Genomic DNA, 24,260 nt, shown 5'->3' on the forward strand with positions numbered 1-24,260 from the left:
TTTTCCCTTTTTCTAGCAGGTTCTTATAGTTTATGACTAGAGGAAACCCGTCAAGACCATTACTTTTGGATAGTGAGATCGATCGTATAGTTCGTAAAAACCAAAGAGATATAAAGCGAAGCTTAAGATACACAGCAAATGAGCAAGAGGACGATATTCAAACCACGACCAAGGATATGGCTAAAAATCAGGAAAACCTGATACCGCCTGCGATTGCTATTAATCCAGGAAATCAGAATCCTGCTCCACGCACTATGTATGATTATGCTAAACCAACTTTAACAGGAACTGAATCGAGTATAGTTAGACCTGCTATTGCTGCAAATAATTTTGAACTGAAACCTAATGCAAATCAAATGATACAACAGTTTGTTCAGTTTGACGGTTTGCAGGATGAGGATCCAAATGCTCATTTGGCGAATTTCCTAGAATTCTGCGATACATTTATAATCAATGGCGTTTCTGATGATGCCATACGTCTTTGGTTGTTTCCCTTTTCGTTGTGGAACAAAGCTAAACAGTGGTTGAAGTCGTTACCACGAGGGTCAATTACTACTTCGGAATAAATAACCAAAATGTTTTTACTAAAATATTTTTCACCGACTAAAACTACTAAATTACGTAATGATATCTCTTCTTTTGTGTAGATGGATTTAGAAACACTCTACGATGCATGGGAGAGATACAAGGATCTTTTGAGAAGATGCCCTCACCATGGGTTACTGCTTTGGCTACAGGTTAAAACATTTCATACTGGCCTGAATCCTTCAACTTGGCAGATGATTGATGCAGTCGCTGGAGGAACCATTAATAGTAAGACACCTGAAGATGCCTATGAATTTATAAAGAAGATGTCACTAAATAAATATCAGTGGCAAGTCATGAGGACAAAGCGAATGAAAATAGTCGGCGTTTATAACGCCGATTCAGTCACAATGCTCTCTAATCAGGTAGAACTCTTGAATAATAAAATTGATGGTTTTCTTAGCTCTTCACAGGTTCACCCAGTAATGCAGTGCGAAGCAAATGAAGGTGGATCGAGCAATTCAGAATACCCACCTTATGGCCACATCATGGAGAACGAGCAGTTAAATTACATTGGTAATAATCCTCGATCTCAAAACAATCCTTATAGCAATACTTACAATGCAGGTTGGAGGAATCACCCAAAATTTTCATGGGGAGGCCAAGGAAATCAGAATCCACCACCCCTTCTAGGCTTTCAGCAACCACCATACCAGTAGGAGAAAAAGCCGAACCTTGAGGAGATGCTAACAAAATTCATCTCGGTGTCAGAGACTCGTTTTTAGAATACTGAGACGGCACTTAAAAATAAACAAGCATCAATCCATGGGATCGAAACTCAGATTGGACAGCTCGCCAAGTTGATTTCCGAACGACCACAAGGGAGAAACTCAAGGGACAGCTTGCCAAGCAACACTGAATCTAACCCAAGGGAGAAACTCAATGCAATTGTCATTCAAGATGAGGAAGGGTTAGTGGCAAAGCCAAGGTCAGAATTGGTGGTAAGCAAAGGTAAGAATGAGGTAGAACAAAACGAACAAAAATTGGTAAGTGCAGAATATAAACCTCGTGTGCCATACCCCAATGCGACAAGGAAAGACCTCTCAGATGAACAATTTGGTAAATTCCTTAAACTTTAAAGAAACTACATATTAACCTACCGTTTATTGAAGCACTTTCGCAGATGCCGAACGCAGTCAATTTTTTAAAGGAGCTTCTAGCAAATAAATGAAAGTTAGATGAAAGGTCGCGTGTGGAGCTGAATACGGTTTGCTCAGCCATTCTGCAGAATAAGCTCGCCAACAAATTGAAAGATCCAGGGAGTTTTACAATTCCTTATTTAATTAGTGGCTTAGATGTTAATAATGCATTAGCTCATCTAGGGGCTAGTATCAATGTTATGCCTTACAAATTGTTTAAGCAACTAGGTTTAGGGAAACCCAAACAAACTAGGGTGAGCATTCAATTAGCAGATAAAACTGTCAGATTTCCTAAGGGTATCATTGAAGACGTACACGTTAAAATTGCCAAATTCATATTCCCAGTTGATTTTGTTGTCTTAGACATAGAAGAGGACAGTAATGTTCCTTTAATTTTGGGAAGGCCCTTTTTAGCAACTGCTAGAACAATTTTTGACGTTCGCATAGGTGAACTCACACTTCATGTAGGAGACGAAACAATCACCCTTCAAGCTCGCAACCCGAACAACACATCGAAAATTGAAGGTGATTGTACAAATTGTTCTACGAAGACTTATCATACAGTGCAACCTATTTTGTAGGAAATAAGTTCGAAAGGCACACATGAGCCATGTACAATCCATAACAAAGGATCTACACATGAAGAATGAAGGTTACGAATCGAGGAGTTAGATGAATGGCTGACATTTAAACTAAGAAAACACAATAAACCAAAACTACGCCAGAACGAGCTCAATGCCTTACCAAATCAACTTAAGGTTGGAGATAAAGTTTCATTAGATGCCGCAGATCCTTACACTGATACTACCGAACCAAATGAAGAAATTCCGCTTACGGTACTTAGCATTTTCCCATTTGGTACAGTCGAGGTAAGTCATCCCAAATTCAGCACCTTTAAGGTAAAAAATACCTGCCTAAAACCATAATTTCATGGGATTCATAGCAGGAATGAAGAGTATAAACTCCTCGAACCACCATGAGCATTCACCAGAGAGGTAAGTGGAGCTTAGAATATAAATAAGCACTTCTTGGGAGGCAACACGAGCACTAACAATATTAATTTATTTAAATTTTAGTTTTCACATCTAACATACTAACTGACTCATGGAACGCAGCCTTTCTAAAGCACACACTGCCAGGCACACGGGCGTGCCTTAGGTCATGTGAAAACAATGTGAAATTTTCCCCAACACGGATGCGATAAGTAGCTACGGTCATGTGTAGGGACCGTGGGCGAACTTACCAAAACAACATGGGCGTGCGGCACGCCCGTGTCTTAGAACCATGGTTGAATCTGAAAAAATAGCATGGTCATTCACCACACTCGTGTCTAGAACCCGTGGTCAAACCTGTCAGATTAACACGGGTGTGGGCCTACATACATGGGCATGGAAGAAGTGAACGAAGACAGACACGACCGTGCGACACAGCTGTGTGCACCCATACGCCCAAGGAACACGGGTGTGGGCAAAATGTCAGACGCGCGCAAATTTAAAATTCGTGAATCACACGGGTAAAATTTGGGGAACACGGGCATGTCCCCTGTGTGTCCCAAAATCTTTAAATACCCTTCACTATTCATCATCTCCTTCACCCAAAATCCCTAACCTTAGCTGCTGCAAGTCCACAAGGCCTCCTTGCCACCCCCGTGCGCCGCCTCCAACTCTATTTTCGACACCCATTCTCATCTTTTTAGCATTTTTTTACTCTTTCCTCTCTATTTTCTTCATCTCTTTTACTAATTTTATGATTCTTATGGTTTTATTTGGCAGTTTTTTTATTTATATTCATAGTTCTCACTATAGTCAATGCTTTTTGATACATTCATTCGTTTCGTGTGTTCCCATATGAGTCTAGTTCAGTCATTTTATGTTGAAAATAATCATGCTTTTATTATGTCAATTGTTATATAAACTTCTATCATTTAGATTAAACTACTGAGTATTATTGGTTGGACTGGTTAGTTTAACTATATTCATGATTAGTTCTTGAGTTAATTAGTTATGCTATATTCTTCGTTCTTCTTCCAGGTATACCATGTCAAGCTCACGTGGCAAGAAAATTGTCGTTCTAGCTTTGAAAAATCGGAAAGGGGCGTCTTCCTTGGGCCTTACCGTGGAAATTTGCCACCTAAACCTCCAATTTCCACCTGATAATCAGGAGGAACTATTCCAAATCCCACAGGCCCAACCTTTAGGAGTGGGCTGCTGCATTGACTGGACAGCGCTTGAACAAGTCCAGTTGGCTGACGATGTATGAGCACTCCTAACAACCGATCTGTAGGACCTCTTCTTTGCGATCATCGAGCCGATGTACCTTAAGTTCACACTAGAACTTTGCTCAACATTCCATGTTCAAGAAGTCATGACCAACTTTGATGATCCTAGAATAGTCCAGTTCCATCTCGGCGATTTAGTCCACCAGTTGAATGTGCCCAAGTTCGGTATAGCTTTGGGTTTGTACACAGAGGAGTTCATGGATGAGAACAACCTCGACACTCTCCGTCACCACATTCATTACTCGCCCTCGAAATGCTGGTATGCTTTGGTCCCCGATTCTGCCACCTACGACCCGAGCCGCTCCAAGGCATCAGCTCTCTCTCCTTCCTTGAGGTACCTACACGCCATCTTGGCATACACTATGACGGGACGTCAAGAGAGCACTGGCGTTGTCAACACTCACGATGCCTACTTTCTATGGAGCATGGAGAACAGGTATGTACTCAACCTCGCCTACTTTATTGCCCTCGCCATTCACCACCAGATGGAGCAGCATCGGAGGGGGGTCATCTCTATTGGTCCCTACGTGACTTGACTGGCATGGCACTTTTGGGCTCCTCAACATAGCAGCCCAATCATCCTCCCTTACTCTTATTGGCCAAATGTCCCCACAAGGCATCTCGAGCATGCATAGTATGAGGATGATCAAGAAGCGCCGAGGAACCCACCCTCTTCAGTATCACCTCGACCAATCAACCAAGGAGGGAGACCCTAAGGACATTACTAATGATGTCCCTCTACGTCACGCGGACCCACCGACTCAGCCACCACCTCCTTCTCGTCCAGTTTATGCGACAGCTTTATACGCTGACATCTCTGATTGCCTAACACGATTTGAGCAGCAGTGTTTTTAGTGCTTCGATCATATTGATGCTACACTACACCAGATTTGTCAGCACTTTTACATCTCATCGTCACCCCCACATCGCGAACCATCTAGCGATGAAGATGTTTAAAAACTTTTATTTATTATTTTATGTTTTATTTTTATCCTATTTTAAGACTACTTTTTATTTTTCCTTTAAGCTTATTTCTATTAGATTTTATAATTTTTATTTTACAATTATCAATTTCGGCTATTCCATTACAAGTAATTATGTTTCCTTATATTTCTTAAAAAGTTTTTGATTCTGTCATAGTTATAAGAGCTCCTAAGCTCATCATCACATAGGAACTAAAAACTCCACTTGGAAAGGTTCTCCACAACTACCATATCCTGCTCGACCACGACTATAGCCAACTTGAGATATGATATTCTTTTGGCGCAGCATTTGTGGAACCCAACATCTACCACCACCGGAGTATCCTCTTCCACTCTCACGCCGATTATTCTCCAAAGCACCAATTCAAGGAGTTCATTCATCATTGAGGAAGTTTCACTTCTCTCCCTATCTTATGATTTTAAATCTATCTTTTTCAATATATCTACCTTTGTACATTGAGGGCAATTTACATCTTAAGTGTGGGGGGTCTTTTATATCGTCATTAGAAATCCCTGAATTTTTTCTTATTCTCATGTGATCTTCTCATACCATGATTAGAATGGATTTTGATTAATTTATGATTTTTATTGATATGTCTTGAATTAAAACATAGGCATTTATGCATTGATTGTTTAAACTTTAAGACATTAGGGAATCAAGCATGATAAGTTGATTTTTGAAGAATTAAAAACTTTTAGGTTATTTTTCCCATGTTTAGGTATTATCTTGAGTTGAAATTCACAGGTTTAAATATCACAAAGCCATAATTTTTGTGAGATTTTGAGCATGTAGAGCATCTATCATTTCTTTCATGCTCACTTTTATTGTTGCTTTGAGTGCGTCAGTATTGAATTGTTATTCTAGAACTTGCTTGATTATGCATGTCAAGACCCCACCATTTGAGTTGATATGTCAAAATAATAAAGGCACATAGGTTTAACCCACTCACTCCACAAAAGCCTACCTTCATAATTAACCCTTACTAAACCCCTTTGAGCCTAACAAGCCATTAATTGATTTACCCTCAATATTAACCCATAAACCATTATTGTTGAAATCCCCTAATTTGATCCCTATTTTCGTCGAGATTTGATTTGAACTAATTACTTAGCTATGTTTTGCTCTTCTATGTAGCTGACTTGTTTTGAGAAAAAATATCAAATTTACATATCAGTAGTAATTCGATATTGTTGAGCCACAATATCTAAATTCCATCTTCTGAGAAGAAGCTCACTTGTACTCAATTGATGTTTAATTTCTTTTTCTAGTTAGGGAATTTTTCAATTCAATCTCGATTCTAACCCTTTCTTTCAGTTTGTGACCACACCCTCTAACCAAAGCCACGTTACAACCCTTTAAAGACCTTTTGATTGATGTTTCATCTCAATTTATAGTGGTGGAGATTTGATTTTCATGCAAGCCTATGGTAATGACTTTTCATTATTAACTATTGAGTGCTTCATTTATTTTCCTTAAACACCTCGAGTGATTTGAGTGAATCTTTAGTGAGGATGTGAAACTCGGTGATATTTTGAATCAAAGATAATTACTTAGATGAGGGGAGACACCTATGTTTTCATAATAAAATTCTCAACTTGAAATGTTTGAAACTTTGATGTTCTTTCAGTTGAATTTTCAATGTATGATTACCTATGGATTATTTTGAGATATTATCGATAGAAATTATAAGTTGAGAAGAATTTATTTTGATTATGAGTTAAGGATTTTGCTTGAGGACAAGCAAATGCTTAAGTGTAGGGGTATTTGATAAACAGTAATTTGTACATATTTTTATCCCATGCTTAGCACATTTTATGGATGATTTTTCTTTAAAATTGGTGAATTCAATGCTCCTAAAGCCTTAATTTCATGTTTTATACTTAGGTGAGCATAAGAGAGTGAAAGGAGCGAGAAACGGGCCAACATACGAAATCAACACGGCCTGGACTTCCTCACACGGGTAGACCACACGGCCGTGTCCCTTTGGTAAGGTCAAAGCATGATTTATATGGGTAGATCACACACCCGTGCCCATTTAACAGCCTTGACCATGACCTTAAGCAATCGCACACGGGCGTGTAACACGGGCATGTCCTTGCCGAGCCCAAGTTTAGTCCAATTTGGAAAAGGCCAATTTTGAGGGCTCCTCGGCATTCCAAAGCCTATTTAAACACATGAGGAGGCACTTAGATGGGGGACGCATAGGAGGAAGCAAGGAATTGCTGAAGGACAGCCGATCGATCCATCTTAGAAGTTAGATTCACCATCAAGACTGAAGATCTCCCTTCAAATTCCCCCAGGAGTTTTGGGTTTTCTTATGTTTTGTTATTTTTATTCTTTTGAGATGTGTTCTTTCATTAGTATGAACTGAAACCCCTAAATACCTAAGGGGATGAAACCTAAGATGGATCTTGTTATTATTATCTAAATTGTATGATAAATATTTGTCTTGTTCTTAATTATATGTTCTTAATTCTTTTTTTGATATTTCAGGATATTGATTCAAGTTAAGCTCTTATTCAGGGGAAGAATAGACCCTGTCTAAGAGAATATTTGTCATAATTAAGCGGAGTTGGTTGTGCGCCTAGAGATAGGGTGACAAGATTTTGCCAGATTAGGGTGAAACTTAATAAGGGGACCCATAATCGAGTTAATGCAACCCTAGGGCGTTAATTAGAAAGAGATTTCAATTATTCATACTAGGGTTAGACGTTGTTAGTCTCGAGAGAGATAATAATATAACTTAGAGATCTCTACGGAACAAGTTGAATGAATAAATTGTCTGATTTAGAGTCAAATAACAAGTGAAGTCTAGGTGGATTTTTCCTTAGGTATTGTCTTAATTAATCGAGTTTTCCAAAAAGTATTTTCCCCAAATTTCTTTTTTGTGATTTCTTAGTTTAATTAATTTGTTAGATAAACAAAACCCTCTTAATAAAAAGAAAGTTGATACTAGTACTTTTAGTTCCTTTGGGTTCGATAATTCGATCTTGCTAAAGCTATACTACTATTCGATAGGTACACTTGCCTTCATCGTGATAATAGTTAGTTTCAAGAACGATTCAGTATAAATATTTAAAACCTGTCATGAATATCCCGTATCACTTACATACTGACTTTATCACATGGCCAGAAGATATGCCCGTGTGCCTTGGCCATGGTCAAGACTAACTTGAGTCACACAGCTAGCCACACGCCAGTGTACCTTGGTTGTGCTCAAGACTGACTTAAAACTGTAGGGTACCCTAGGGGACACACGACCATGCAACATGATCGTGTGTCGCATACGGCTAAGACACACGCCCGTGTTTCTGCCCATGTAGACAAAAATAGGCCATTTGAATAGCCAATTTGCCACTCAATTTGGGTCAAACCTACAAGAATCAAACCAAGCATATTTGTACTATAATTTCAGCCAAACTTCAATATCAAAACTTACATCATTCAAGCCATATTATTATCAGCCAAATTCAAGCTTATAATCTATACTCAACCATATCAAATCATAAGCCAAAGTCATTTTAAATTATGCCAAAACATAAAACAAAATCATATCAAAACATTTGTTTCATAACCTCATTTTACTTCAATCAATCAAATACTATAAACTTTCCAATTTCTCAAATATGCACACACCAAAACTTATCGAAATTGGCCATTTCATTTGGTCATTCATAAACACATCACATAAGCATAATTTACATCACATATCATATACCCAAAACCAAACCATAAGATCAACCATAATTAAGCCATATCACATGGCTAAATTTACACTTCACAAAACATATTCAACTACCTCTAACCTATACATGTCATACATACATTTTCAAAAGGTACTAATGTATAGTTCAATAGTGTGGTGATGATCCTCGATGATCCTCGAGCTCCTGGTAGCTATGATATCTATAAAATGGTTGAGAAACACACAAAGTAAGCTTTCAAAAGCTTAGTAATCCATATACGATTAAACTTATAATTTAAAGCATATAAACAACATAAAATACATAAGTTCCATAGCCAAAAACTATCACAAATTACATAGTTCATATACATTTCACATATCAACATTTGTTCACTAAAGTAAATATACTTACCTGTCAACATCAAATATGATACTCATTTCGAACGTACCTGAATCAGATACATGTTCATATGATAATTTATTTTCTCGGAATGCCCATTGAACCGTTCAGAATCATAAGGATACGCAGATAGCATGAAAAACTCATACAATGCCAACGTCCCAGATGTGGTGTTACATGTAATCAAATATTGATGCCATTGTCCCAGACAGGGTATTACACAAAATCAAATACGATGCCAACATTCCAAATGTGGTCTTAGACGTAAAACATATATTGATGCCAATGTCCCAGATGTGGTCTTACATGATAACACATATCGAATCCTATGTCATGACATATGTATCCTAACTATTCCTAAGGTTCATACTGGGCTTTACGGACGTCAGAACTTTGTAGATACTTTCTCGGATGTCTCATTTTTCTCAAGTCATATATTCATTCATCATAGTTCAATAGCATATAATCGATAATAATTCAATTCAAAACACATTTATTTATATATAGTCTTACCTCGTAAGGATTCAGATAGATGGAATCGACTACTCAATGACTTTCGACTTTCCCCAATCTAATTTCATTTTCTTTAGTTCTTGATCTATATAAATTCAAATTTAACTCTTTTATTCACCAAATCATTCCAATCAATCCAAAAACACACACTTAGGGCATTTTACAAATTAACCCTCATATTTTCACGTTTTAACAATTTAGTCCATAATACTCAAATTCATCAAAAATCCCAATACAAAACATGGTAATCTAACACATATCTTCCATTTACTTTCATCAAACTTTATAAAACTCACATTATCAACAATGGCTCAACTCAAAATCATCAACAATTTCCAAAATTCAGATATGGGCATGATTGTATACAGAGCAACGATCACAAAAACATAAAAATTATCAAAAATCGAGCAAAAGTCATACCTTAATCACCAAATCAAAGTGCCGAACCCTCACTTGTGTTTTTTCTTTTTATTTCATTGATGAATTTCGGCAAAATGGTTGATAATCATCTTATTTCATGCTTTTGTTTTATTAATAATTACTTTAATAACTAAATACCAATTTTGCCCTTAATAAATAAACATTTAAAACAATAGCATTAAGGCTATAAATGTCCACCCATGCTTTCAATGGTCTAATTGCATCATAAGGACCTCTCCTTTAATAAGACAAATCAATTAAGCACTTTAACAAATAGTAGACAACTTTTACATTTTACGCGATTAGGTCTTTTTTGCAAATTAAATACACAAATGATAAAATTTTCATACGAAACTTTCACACTTACTTAAACACATACTAATAACATGAAAATTAATATTTAAAATATTTTTCTGATTCAGATTTGTGGTCCCAAAACCACTATTCTGACTAGGGTCTAAATTGGGCTATTACAACTCTCCCCCTTAGGGATTTTTGTCCCCGAAAATCTTACCAGTGAATGAGTTTGGATATTGTTTTCTCATAGCATCCTTGGGTTCCCACGTAGCTTCTTCAACCCCACGTCGATGTCACAATCCTTTCACTAATGCTATTCTTTTATTTCAACTTCAGTCCAGGAAACAACATGTGAAGGATCTGATCTATATCTTCGTACCATCAATAATGAAATACGTTGTGAATCTTTTCTAACTCAGGTGGCAACAACAATCTATAAGCAACCGGCCCAATACGCTCAATAATCTCATACTTCCTGATGAATCTCAGACTCAATTTGCCTTTTTTGCCAAATCGGAGTACTTTCTTCCACGGAGATACTTTCAGAAATAGTTTATCACCGATTTCAAACTCGATGTCTTTTCTTTCAAATCTGCATACGATTTCAAACGATTCATGGCTGCTTTCAGATTATCACGTATTACTTTCACTTTTTGTTCAGTCTCTTTGATCAAATCGACCCGTGTATCTTATTCTCACTGAGCTCAATCCAATACAAAGGTGTTTGACATTTGCTACTGTACAAAGCCTCATAAGGAGCCATTTTGATACTAGATTGAAAGCTATTATTATACGCAAATTCAATTAGTGGCAAGTATCGTTCCCACGCACCTTTAAACTCAAGAATACAACATTTCAACATATCCTCGAGTATCTGAATAATCTGCTCAGATTGACCATAAATCTGCGGGTGCAAAGCAGTGCTAAAGTGAAGTTTCGCACCTAATGCCTCTTGCAATTTCTTCCAAAATTGCGATGTGAACCTCAGATCTCTATCAAAAACAATAGAAATAGATCTCAATCTATCCATAATAACCCAAATTGCATCCTTCTTACTTGGTGACAGAGGTAAACTTGATACAAAATCCATCGTGATTCTGTCCCATTTCCACTCAAGAGTCATAATCGGCTGTAACAAACCAGATGGCACCTGATGTTCAGCTTTAACATGCTGATAGATTAAAGATTTTGAAAAAAATTCTGAGATATCTCGTTTCATACCATGCCACCAATAAAGTTGTTTCATATCATTATACAATTTCATACTACCCGGATGCATAGATAAACAACTGTTGTGAGCTTCGTTTAAAATCATCTGAATCAACTCTGAATTCCTCGAAACACAAATTTGATCTCAGAATCTCAAACAATCATTATCATCAATTCTAAACTCTGAATCAGAATCCAGATCATACTAGTCTCTTTTTTCTATTATCTTGTTATTAACTTTATGAGCTTCAATAATTTGTTGTAAAAAGAACGGTCTCGCTTCCAATTCAGCTAAAACTAAACCATCATCAGACAGTATCAAATGAGCATTCATCGTCCGTAATGCAAATAATGATTTTTGACTCAAAGCATCAGCAACAACATTTGCTGTGACAGCCCTAAAGTGCCCTAGTCGGAAAGCGGTTTCGGGACAGCTAAACCGAGTCACCAAATTATTTGAATATAATGATTATTGTCTAAAATATGTGAATATGAATGTGTGAAAGTTTTAAGCTTCAATTTAGTCAATTGCATGTGAATTTAGCTAATAGGACTTATGTGTGACACTTTTGAAATGTGATAGGTTGATCTATAATGATCTATTAATGCATATTATAAAAATGATGGGTTTGCATGTCAAATTACCCAAAAATTGAGCTAGTGGCCGGCCATGCTATGGGTGGAAACATGTTGTAAACATGTTGTGTTAGTGGTTATGTTAGAAAGAATAAAACAAGGGGTTAGTATTAAAGTAATGCAAAGGGAGGAGTGATGAAAAAAATGTCTCATCCATGTTTCCCCCCCTTGCCGTGAATTGAAGAAAGAAAACAAAAAAAAAAAGTGTTCATTCTTGAACATCTTTGGCCGAATAGAGGGAAGAAAGGAAGGGGAAGAGCTTGAGAAATTCGGCTATGGTGGTTTGCTAGACTAAGGTATGTTTGATGTTGTCCTTGAGATTCATGCATGTTTTTAGTTGTTAGTTTGAATTCTACCTAGCCCATGGTTTAAATCTTTGCTATGAGATGGAGATGATATTCGGCCATGGGTGTTGTCTTCTTGGTTGATGTTTGATGTTGTGGTGATGAGGCATGAAGATGAGTTAAGTTTCGGCTAAGGTGGATTTGTGTTGATGTCATTTGCATGCTAAGTGTGAAGCTTTGTAATGATACATGTGATGGTGATTGATGACTCTTGGATTTTCTTTTGGCATTTTTGAGTTAGACATTAAGTTCTTTGTGTAACCCATGACCAAAATTGAATGGTATGGTGTCTTGATGCATTCGCCATGGTAGAAAGTAGATGTGAAATGGTAGTAAGGTGAAGTGCAAAATATTAGTATTTGATTACTAGTGTATATATACGTATTAGCTGAGTTTTGAACTTGAAACAAGATGATATATAATCAATACACGTAACCATACTTGTAGGAAGTATTAGCCATATAATCGGCCTCAACATAGACATGCATATTCGGCCATAGGAAGAAGATCGGTGTTGCATGTATTCGGTTAGAGGCAAGCATATTGATGCTTTTATCTTGGCTTAGACAATCGGCTAAAAGGGAGTGTGGGTTAATATGTTGAGTTGATTCATGATTTCATATGTATGTGACTTTAATGTCTAATGTATATATATATGGGCTAAGTACCTTGAGTTCCTCTTTTCGATGCTCAAATGATTAAATCAATTTATTTGTTAAATTAAGCTCAAGAGCAAAGGGGAACTAAATCCGATAAAGGGAAGGAAAAAGTGGTCGAATAGCCATCGAAATCGTTCGACAACATCCGAGGTAAGTTTTCGAGTAACGAGACTTAGTTTACGATTTGATTAAGTCATGACGTATGAGCATAACAAATATACGGTGATATGATGATTCTACTTGAATTATATGTTGAGTTAATTAGTCTATACGTATGACGGGTAGCCGTATGTGCATAGAGATCGTGTCATCCTAAACCATGCTGTTTGTATGCGGCTAGTGAGCCGAAAATGGGATTGCTTAATACGTGATTTGTGTTTGAACTCTAATCATGAAAATGAAATATAGATGTGTCATGACTTATTGATATGTGCATGAATATTTGGATGATAACCGGGCTAAGTCCCGAAGGCATTCGTGCGAGTTACTATATCCGGGCTAAGTCAAGAAGGCATTTGTGCGAGTTACTATATCCGGGCTAAGTCGCGAAGGCATTTGTGCGAGTTACTATATCCGGGCTAAGCCCCGAAGGCATTGGCGCGAGTTACTATATCCGGGCTAAGTCCCGAAGGCATTGGTGCGAGTTACTATATCCGGGCTATGTCCCGAAGGCATTCGAGCTAGTAGCTATATCCGTTAAATCTCAAGGTACTTGGCTTGGGAATGAGCGACCTTGCTGTAATAGTTTCAATTAATGCGCTCGAAAAATCCCAGCGATGAGGTATGTTTCGTATATGCATTGAATTAGTTGATCCCTTACAAATAGTATTCGCTCAGTCGATAAATGAGCTACCGGACTTTGGCTATGTTGATCTTTTGTGTATGAATATAAGGGTTGGTAATGTGAAGTAAGTATGATATGGAGAATTTGTGCATATGAAATTATCCGTTTAGCCATATGAATGCTACACTTTAGTTGTGTCTAATTTCATGGCTCAAAACTTACTAAGCATTTAGTGCTTACTCCGTTTCTTTGAATCTCTGTTTTATAGATTTTGGTTCGTCAACTATCGGACTCGGGATTGTCGAAGTTGAAGTCGTCCACACTATCAAAGCCCCTTTTGGTACACTTTTGGTTTAACTTTGAAATGGCATGTATAGGACTACCCTTTTTGATGTTGGTCATGTACCTTTCGGTATTGTACAAATTTGGATAGCCATGCGAAAATGGCTTATATACATATTTCGAGTATAATGTTATAATCATCTTGTATGTATATGGTTATTGAGAGGTGTGGATATGCTTGGCAATGATTGTCCATTGGAATGGTTAATCATGATCATAATTTTGCTATATATGCTAAAGGGCTAGTTGAATCATGGAAACTATGAAATAGGTAAAGTCTACCTTAAAGCGGATCTTGACAAAGAGAAGATGGCGTAAGTTTGAAAAATCACTAAAAATAGTGGGAATGGAATTAAATGGTGAATAAATTATGTAATCGAATCTTGATGAATCTACTTTCATACGGAAGAAACAAAACCATCATATGAGTTGTATTTTAAGGGATATTTAAGTTTCCGTGGAGCAGGGCGAGCGATTTACGGATCCCCGATCGACTTTGGAAATTCATTATAAATTAACCGAGATATATATATTTATAGATTCCTTTTGAGTCTAGTTTCAAAAGAAACAAACGGAATAAGTATTGAAGCCACATGCAGGAGATATATAAGTCGTAATGCAAGAAGGTCGAGCAGTGAACCTCAGTAATGGGGAGACTTTAACTAATAAACTGTACTAATTGGCCCGACCAAAATTCTAGAAACAAATTTTTATATGGATATATGAGTCTAGTTTCGTAAAATTTACGGAATAAGTTTTCGAGCTTCAGAACTCGAGATATGATTTTTAAAGTGGTCGTGATGCGCTTAGCCACATGTCTAGAAATTTAAAATAGATCGTGCAAATAAGTGAATTAAGTCTGTTAACCCTCGTGTCCGACTCGCAGCGGTCTCAAGTGCACGGGTGTTACAATTTATTGGTATCGAGCCACGGTTTAGTCGATTCTAGGACTACCGTAATACGTTTGGGTCTAGCTATACATGCCATTATGTGATTATTTGATAGTGTGGTGATTTCTAACAATTGAAAATGTGTTTATTATAGTAATGGATCCCGATCCCGACCGAGCGGTAGCTGATGATCTTGAGAGTGTAGCGCCTGCTCCCGCACAAGGGACAGCTCCGGCGGACTCTCAACCTATTGCTAGTAATCCCAATGATGAAGCTAGACAAGCTTTTTATAGCGTGATGAATGATTGGTTTAACCAATACATTCGAACTAATCTACTGTTCCACAACCTCCATTCTCGACTAATACCACCCCAAGACCTACAATACCTTGACAATGACCAAATAAGGTCAAATAAGCCCCAGTTGATGAAATCCGAAACACGGGCTCTGAATTTAAAGCTACGGACAGCGATGATGCCGAGCAAGCTAAATTTTGGTTGGACAACACTATTCGGTACTTTCGATGAGCTATCTTGCACACCGATGAGTGCCTAAAGTGTACTATCTCCTTGCTACGTGATTACGCCTACTATTGGTGGAATACGTTGACTTCTGTTGTGCCCGAGAGCAAGTAACTTGGGAGTTTTACAAACCGAGTTTGGAAAAAGTATATCGATCGAGATTTATGGATCAAAACGGAAGGAATTTCTTGAACTTAAACAAGGTTCCATGTCGGTTATCGACTATGAACGAAAGTTTGTAAGGCTTAGCCGGTACGCTCGAGAATGCATTTCCTCAGAAGCCGTAATGTGTAAACGTTTCGAGGATGGACTGAATGATGATATAAAGCTGTATGCTAGCATTTTAGAAATCCGAGAATTTGTGGTACTTGTCGAGCGAGATTGCAAAGCCGAGGAGCTCAGTATGGAGAAAAGAAAAGCTGATATGGGAGCAAAGGAGTTTCGTAAGAGGTCTTCGGGGAGGCCATTTCAACAGTCATCGAAGAAATTCAGAGATGATTTGGGCCGATCTAGAGACACTTCGGGTTTTTCTAGACGAGACCGTGATCGACCCCCAGTGAGTGCACGAGTCACTTGATCGCCGATGTTGGAAATGATCGTCGAGACGAGCGGAGTGTCGATGATTGTGGTAAATGGCATTCGGGAGTTGTAGATTCCATGACCGCTCATTACAAGTCTTGGTCACCGACCACTTTATTAAAGATTGCCCGAGATTGTGCGAGCAGAGCGTAAATTAGAGTGGGAAACACAGGGCTACTCTTTCTCGGGGTAGACCATCTAGGAATACGGGCAATGCTAGTGGCGGTTAGAGAGGATCTAGAGATGCTACAACCAGATCTGAGGCTCGTGCTCCTGCTAGAGCTTATGCTATACGTGCACGCGAGGATGCTTCCTCGCCAGATGTTATTACCAGTACTTTTACTCTCTTTGATACTAATGTGATTGCTTTGATTGACCCTGGTTCTACTCATTCTTATATATGTGAAACCTTAGCATCCAGTAAGACTCTACCTGTTGAGTCTACTAAGTATGTAATTCGGGTGTCAAATCCCTTGGGTCGTTATGTGCTTGTCGACAAAGTGTGTAAGAAATGTCCCTTAGAAATCAGAGGTTCCTGCTTTCCAGCCAATTTGATGCTTTTACCGTTTGATGAATTTGATGTTATCCTCGGTATGGATTGGCTAACCGTTCACGATGCAGTTGTGAATTGCAAAAGAAAACTATCGATTTGAGGTGTGCAAATAATGAGATGATTCGAGTTGAGTCTCTCGACTTGAATGGGTCGCCACTATAATATCCTCGATGTTAGCTCATAAATATGTGAGAAAGGGGTGTGAAGCGTATCTTGCATACGTACTTGATAATAAAGAGCCAGAAAAGAAACTTGAATCTGTGCCGGTGGTTTGTGAATACCCGGATGCTTTTCCCAAAGAATTACCAGGTTTACCACCTGTTCGGGAGGTAGAGTTTGGTATTGAGCTTATGCCTGGGACTATGCCGATTTCGACAGCTCAGTGTCGTATGGCACCAACCGAGTTAAAAGAGTTGAATGCTCGGTTGCAAGAGTTGACGGATAGAGGTTTCGCTCGACCAAGTTTCTCACCGTGGGTGCACCAAGATTGTTTGTGAAAAGAAGGACGGAACCATGAGGTTGTGCATTGACTATCGTCACCGAATAAAGTGACGATAAAGAATAAATATCCGTTACAGCGTATTGATGATTTGTTTGATCAACTAAAGGGAGCCTCGGTGTTTTCAAAGATAGATTTGAGATCGGGTTATTATCGATTCTTGAATTCGAGATTCGAGATATACCCAAAACGCTTTCGAGCGAGATACGGCCACTCTGAGTTCTTAGTGATGCCGTTTGGGCTCACTAATGCCCCTGCGGTATTTATGGATTTGATGAATCGGATCTTCAGATAGTATTTGGACCGGTTTGTAGTTGTGTTCATTGATGACATATTGGTCTATTCAAGAAATGAGACCGAACATGCTGAGCACCTGAGATTAGTGTTGCGAATTTTACGGGATAAGCAGTTATATGCTAAGTTCAGTAAGTGTGAGTTCTGGTTAAGAGAGGTTAGCTTCTTGGGCCATGTTGTATCCGCATCGGGTATTCGAGTTAATCCGAGCAAAATTTCAGCCATACTTAACTGGAAGCCTCCGAGAAATATTACTGAGGTTCGAAGCTTTTTAGGACTTGTCGGTTACTACCGACGATTTGTAAAAGGTTTCTCGATGATAGCCACACCAATAATGAAGCTACTTCAAAAAGATGTTAAGTTCAAATGGACGGAAAAATGTCAGAAAAGTTTTGATCAATTGAAAACTTATTTGACTGAAGCTCCAATTCTAGTGCAACCCGAATCAGGCAAAGAGTTTGTCATTTATAGTGATGCCTCCCTACTTGGGTTGGGTTGCGTATTGATGCAAGAAGGTCGAGTTGTGGCCTATCGTCGAGACAATTAAAGCCACATGAGAAAAATTATCCGACCCATGATCTCGAATTAGTCGCCATCGTATTCGCTTTGAAAATATGGCGACATTACTTATTTGGTGAGAAGTGCCATGTATTTTGGATCACAAAAGTCTCAAATATTTGATGACTCAAAGAGACTTAAATCTGCGGCAAAGACGTTGGCTCGAGTTGTTGAAAGATTATGAGCTTGTCATTGACTATCACCCGGAAAGGCTAATGTGGTAGCGGATGCCTTAAGTCGTAAATCCTTTATTTGCTTCTGACGATGAATGTACACTTATGCATTCTATCCGACAATGTGTTAGTGGCGAAATTAAAGGCCAAACCATTGTTGATTCATCAAATTCATGAAGCTCAGAAAGTCGATGATGAATTGGTTGCAAAACGGGCTGAATGTGTTCCGAATATGGAATCAGAGTTTCAAATTGATAATGACGATTGTTTGAGGTTCAGAAGTCGTTTGTGTGTTCCAAGAAATTCAGAACTCATTTCGATGATTCTGAACGAAGCTCATTGTAGCCGAATGTCAATTCACCCGGGGAGTACGAAAATGTACAACGATCTAAGACATCAGTTTTGGTGGCATGGTATGAAACGAGACATTTCCGATTTCGTTTCGAACTGTTTAATATGTCAGCAAGTGAAGGCGGAACATCAAGTGCCTACGGGTTTACTCCATCCGATCATGGTACCTGAATGGAAATGGGATCAAGTCACGATGGATTTTGTGTCTGGGTTGCTATTGTCGACAAGTAAGAAAGATGCGATTTGGGTTGTTGTTGATAGACTGACTAAGTCAGCTCATTTTATTCCCGTACGTACGGATTTTTCATTGGATAAACTAGTTGAATTGTATGTTTCTCAGATTGTGAGATTACACGGGATGCCCTTTCTATTGTGTCGGATAGAGATCCGAGATTCACCTCGCGATTTTGGAAGAAATTGCAAGAAGCTTTGGGTACCAAGTTGCATTTTAGCACCGCTTTTCATCCCCAAACCGATGGTCAATCTGAGCGGATAATTCAGATACTTGAGGATATGTTGAGGTGTTGCATCCTCGAGTTTAGTGGTTCATGGGAGCAGTATTTACCTTTAATTGAATTCGCCTACAACAACAGTTTTCAATCAAGTATTAAGATGGCACCTTACGAGGCTTTGTACGGTCGTAAATGCCGTACACCATTGTTTTGGACCGAGCTCGGTGGAAGTAAAATTTTCGGAGTGGATTTGATTAAAGATGCTGAACAGAAAGTAAAAATAATTCGTGTAAGTCTGAAGGCAGCATCAGATCGTCAGAAGTCGTACGCGGATTTAAAACGAAAAGATATTGAGTATCAGGTGGGAGAAAAAGTATTTCTTAAGGTGTCACCTTGGAAAAAGATACTCACATTTGGCCGTAAGGGAAAACCGAGTCCAAGGTTCATAGGGCCATATGAAGTATCCGAACGAATTGGTCCAGTTGCGTATAGATTGATTTTGCCCCCTGAACTTGAAAAGATTCACGACGTCTTTCATGTTTCGATGCTTCGACGTTATAGATCTGATCCATCACACGTAATTAATCCATCAGAGGTTGAAATTCAATCCGACATGAGTTATGAAGAAGAACCGATTCGTATCCTAGCTCGTGAAGTGAAAGAGTTGCGAAACAAAAGGGTTCCGTTAGTAAAAGTGTTATGGCTCAAACACGGAATCGAAGAAGCTACTTGGGAAACCGAGAACTCTATGAAAGAACGTTACCAAACCTATTTACCGGTAAGATTTTCGGGGACGAAAATTTCTTAAGTGGGGGAGAGTTGTGACAGCCCTAAAGTGACCCTAGTCGGAAAGCGGTTTCGGGACCGCTAAACCGAGTCACCAAATTATTTGAATATAATGATTATTGTCTAAAATATGTGAATATGAATGTGTGAAAGTTTTAAGCTTCAATTTAGTCAATTGCATGTGAATTTAGCTAATAGGACTTATGTGTGACACTTTTGAAATGTGATAGGTTGATCTATAATGATCTATTAATGCATATTATAAAAATGATGGGTTTGCATGTCAAATTACCCAAAAATTGAGCTAGTGGCCGGCCATGCTATGGGTGGAAACATGTTGTAAACATGTTGTGTTAGTGTGTTATGTTAGAAAGAATAAAAAAAGAGGTTAGTATTAAAGTAATGCAAAGGGAGGAGTGATGAAAAAAAATGTCTCATCCATGTTCCCCCCCCCCCTTTGCCGTGAATTGAAGAAAGAAAACAAAAAAAAAAAAGTGTTCATTCTTGAACATCTTTGGCCGAATAGAGGAAAGAAAGGAAGGGGAAGAGCTTGAGAAATTCGTCTATGGTGGTTTGCTAGACTAAGGTATGTTTGATGTTGTCCTTGAGATTCATGCATGTTTTTAGTTGTTAGTTTGAGTTCTACCTAGCCCATGGTTTAAATCTTTGCTATGAGATGGAGATGATATTCGGCCATGGGTGTTGTCTTCTTGGTTGATGTTTGATGTTGTGGTGATGAGGCATGAAGATGAGTTAAGTTTCGGCTAAGGTGGATTTGTGTTGATGTCATTTGCATGCTAAGTGTGAAGCTTTGTAATGATACATGTGATGGTGATTGATGACTCTTGGATTTTCTTTTTGGCATTTTTGAGTTAGACATTAAGTTCTTTGTGTAACCCATGACCAAAATTGAATGGTATGGTGTCTTGATGCATTCGGCCATGGTAGAAAGTAGATGTGAAATGGTAGTAAGGTGAAGTGCAAAATATTAGTATTTGATTACTAGTGTATATATACGTATTAGCCGAGTTTTGAACTTGAAACAAGATGATATATAATCAATACAAGTAACCATACTTGTAGGAAGTATTAGCCATATAATCGGCCTCAACATAGACATGCATATTCGGCCATAGGAAGAAGATCGGTGTTGCATGTATTCGGTTAGAGGCAAGCATATTGATGCTTTTATCTTGGCTTAGACAATCGGCTAAAAGGGAGTGTGGGTTAATATGTTGAGTTGATTCATGATTTCATATGTATGTGACTTTAATGTCTAATGTATATATATATGGGCTAAGTACCTTGAGTTCCTCTTTTCGATGCTCAAATGATTAAATCAATTTATTTGTTAAATTAAGCTCAAGAGCAAAGGGAACTAAATCGATAAAGGGAAGGAAAAAGTGGTCGAATAGCCATCGAAATCGCTTCGACAACATCCGAGGTAAGTTTTGAGTAACGAGACTTAGTTTACGATTTGATTAAGTCATGACGTATGAGCATAACAAATATACGGTGATATGATGATTCTACTTGAATTATATGTTGAGTTAATTAGTCTATACGTATGACGGTAGCCGTATGTGCATAGAGATCGTGTCATCCTAAACCATGTTGTTTGTATGCGGCTAGTGAGCCGAAAATGGGATTGCTTATCGTGATTTGTGTTTGAACTCTAATTATGAAAATGAAATATAGATGTGTCATGACTTATTGATATGTGCATGAATATTTGGATGATAACCGGGCTAAGTCCCGAAGGCATTTGCGCTAGTGACTAGTTCCGGGCTAAGTCCCGAAGGCATTTGTGCGAGTTACTATATCCGGGCTAAGTCGTGAAGGCATTTGTGCGAGTTACTATATCCGGGCTAAGCCCCGAAGGCATTTGCGCGAGTTACTATATCCGGGCTAAGTCCCGAAGGCATTGGTGCGAGTTACTATATCCGGGCTATGTCCCGAAGGCATTCGAGCTAGTAGCTATATCCGGTTAAATCCCGAAGGTACTTGGCTTGGGAATGAGCGACCTTGCTGTAATAGTTTCAATTAATGCGCTCGAAAAATCCCAGCGATGAGGTATGTTTCGTATATGCATTGAATTAGTTGATCCCTTACAAATAGTATTCGCTCGATCGATAAATGAGCTCTGGGACTTTGGCTAAGTTGATCTTTTGTGTATGAATATAAGGGTTGGTAATGTGAAGTAAGTATGATATGGAGAATTTGTGCATATGAAATTATCCGTTTAGCCATATGAATGCTACACTTTAGTTGTGTCTAATTTCATGGCTCAAAACTTACTAAGCATTTAATGCTTACTCCGTTTCTTTGAATCTCTTTTTATAGATTTTGGTTCGTCACCATCGGACTCGGGATTGTCGAAGTCGAAGTCGTCCACACTATCAAAGCCCCTTTTGGTACACTTTTGGTTTAACTTTGAAATGGCATGTATAGGACTACCCTTTTTGATGTTGGTCATGTACCTTTCGGTATTGTACAAATTTGGATAGCCATGCGAAAATGGCTTATATATATATTTCGAGTATAATGTTATAATCATCTTGTATGTATATGGTTATTGAGAGGTGTGGATATGCTTGGCAATGATTGTCCATTGGAATGGTTAATCATGATCATAATTTTTGCTATATATGCTAAAGGGCTAGTTGAATCATGGAAACTATGAAATAGGTAAAGTCTACCTTAAAGGCAGATGCTGACAGCAGCAGTGGCGTAAGTTTGAAAAATCACTAAAAATAGTGAGAATGGAATTAAATGGTGAATAAATTATTTAATCGAATCTCGATGAATCTACTTTCATACGGAAGAAACAAAACGATCATATGAGTTGTATTTTAAGGGATATTTAAGTTTCTGTGGAACAGGGCCAGAGCGATTTCTGGATCCCCTGATCTGACTTTGGAAATTCATTATAAATTAACCAGAGATTTATATATGTATAGATTCCATTTTGAGTCTAGTTTCAAAAGAAACAAACGGAATAAGTATTGAAGCCCTGTACAGGGAGATATATAAGTCGTAATGCAAGAAGGTCAGAGCAGTCGAACCCTGTAACAGGGGAGACTTTAACTAATAAACTGTACTAATTGGACCGACCAAAAATTCTAGAAAAAAATTTGTATATGGATATATGAGTCTAGTTTCAGGTAAAATTTACGGAATAAGTTTTCGAGCTTCGTAACTCGAGATATGATTATTAAAGTGGCTGTGATGCAGTTAGCCAGCATGTCTGGAAATTTAAAATAGACTGTGCAAATAAGTGAATTAAGTCTGTTAACCCCTCGTGTCCGACTCTGGAAACGGTCTCGGGTACAGGGTGTTACAATTTTATTGGTATCAGAGCCACGGTTTAGTCGATTCTAGGACTACTGTAATACGTTTGGGTCTAGCTATACATGCCATTATGTGATTATTTGATAGTGTGGTGATTTCTAACAATTGAAAATGTGTTTATTATAGTAATGGATCCCGATCCCAACCGAGCAGTAGCTGATGATCTTGAGAGTGTAGCGCCTGCTCCCGCACAAGGGACAGCTCCGGCGGACTCTCAACCTATTGCTAGTAATCCCAATGATGAAGCTAGACAAGCTTTTTATAGCGTGATGAATGATTGGTTTAACCAATACATTCGAACTAATACGACTATTCCACAACCTCCATTCCCGACTAATACCACCCCCGCACCTACAATACCTCAAGCAACAGACCAAATAAGGTCAAATAAGCCCCCAGTTGACAGAATCCGAAAACACGGGGCTACTGAATTTAAAGCTACGGACAGCGATGATGCCGAGCAAGCTAAATTTTGGTTGGACAACACTATTCGGGTACTCGATGAGCTATCTTGCACACCCGATGAGTGCCTAAAGTGTACTATCTCCTTGCTACGTGATTCTGCCTACTATTGGTGGAATACGTTGACTTCTGTTGTGCCCAGAGAGCAAGTAACTTGGGAGTTTTTACAAACCGAGTTTCGGAAAAAGTATATCAGTCAGAGATTTATGGATCAAAAACGGAAGGAATTTCTTGAACTTAAACAAGGTTCCATGTCGGTTATCGACTATGAACGAAAGTTTGTAAGGCTTAGCCGATGCGCTCGAGAATGCATTTCCTCGAAGCCGTAATGTGTAAACGTTTGAGGATGGATGAATGATGATATAAAGTCGTATGCTAGCATTTTAGAAATCAGAATTTGTGGTACTTGTCGAGCGAGCTTGCAAAGCCGAGGAGCTCGATATGGAGAAAAGAAAAGGCGATATGGGAGCAAAGGAGTTTCAGTAAGAGGTCTTCGGGGAGGCCATTTCAACAGTC

At 38.4% G+C, this 24,260-nt stretch overlaps 1 non-coding gene across 1 annotated transcript; it reads right to left on the reverse strand.

Annotated features, from left to right (window-relative positions):
- Positions 1-614: 614 nt before the first annotated feature.
- Positions 615-721, reverse strand: LOC128281068 (small nucleolar RNA R71). The gene has a single exon (XR_008271283.1). It is a non-coding gene; the product is annotated as a small nucleolar RNA R71 (small nucleolar RNA).
- Between the last annotated feature and the right edge of the window lie 23,539 nt (positions 722-24,260).

This window comes from Gossypium arboreum, chromosome 9 (genome assembly GCF_025698485.1).
Source record: "Gossypium arboreum isolate Shixiya-1 chromosome 9, ASM2569848v2, whole genome shotgun sequence".
Classification (NCBI taxonomy): Eukaryota; Viridiplantae; Streptophyta; class Magnoliopsida; order Malvales; family Malvaceae; genus Gossypium; species Gossypium arboreum.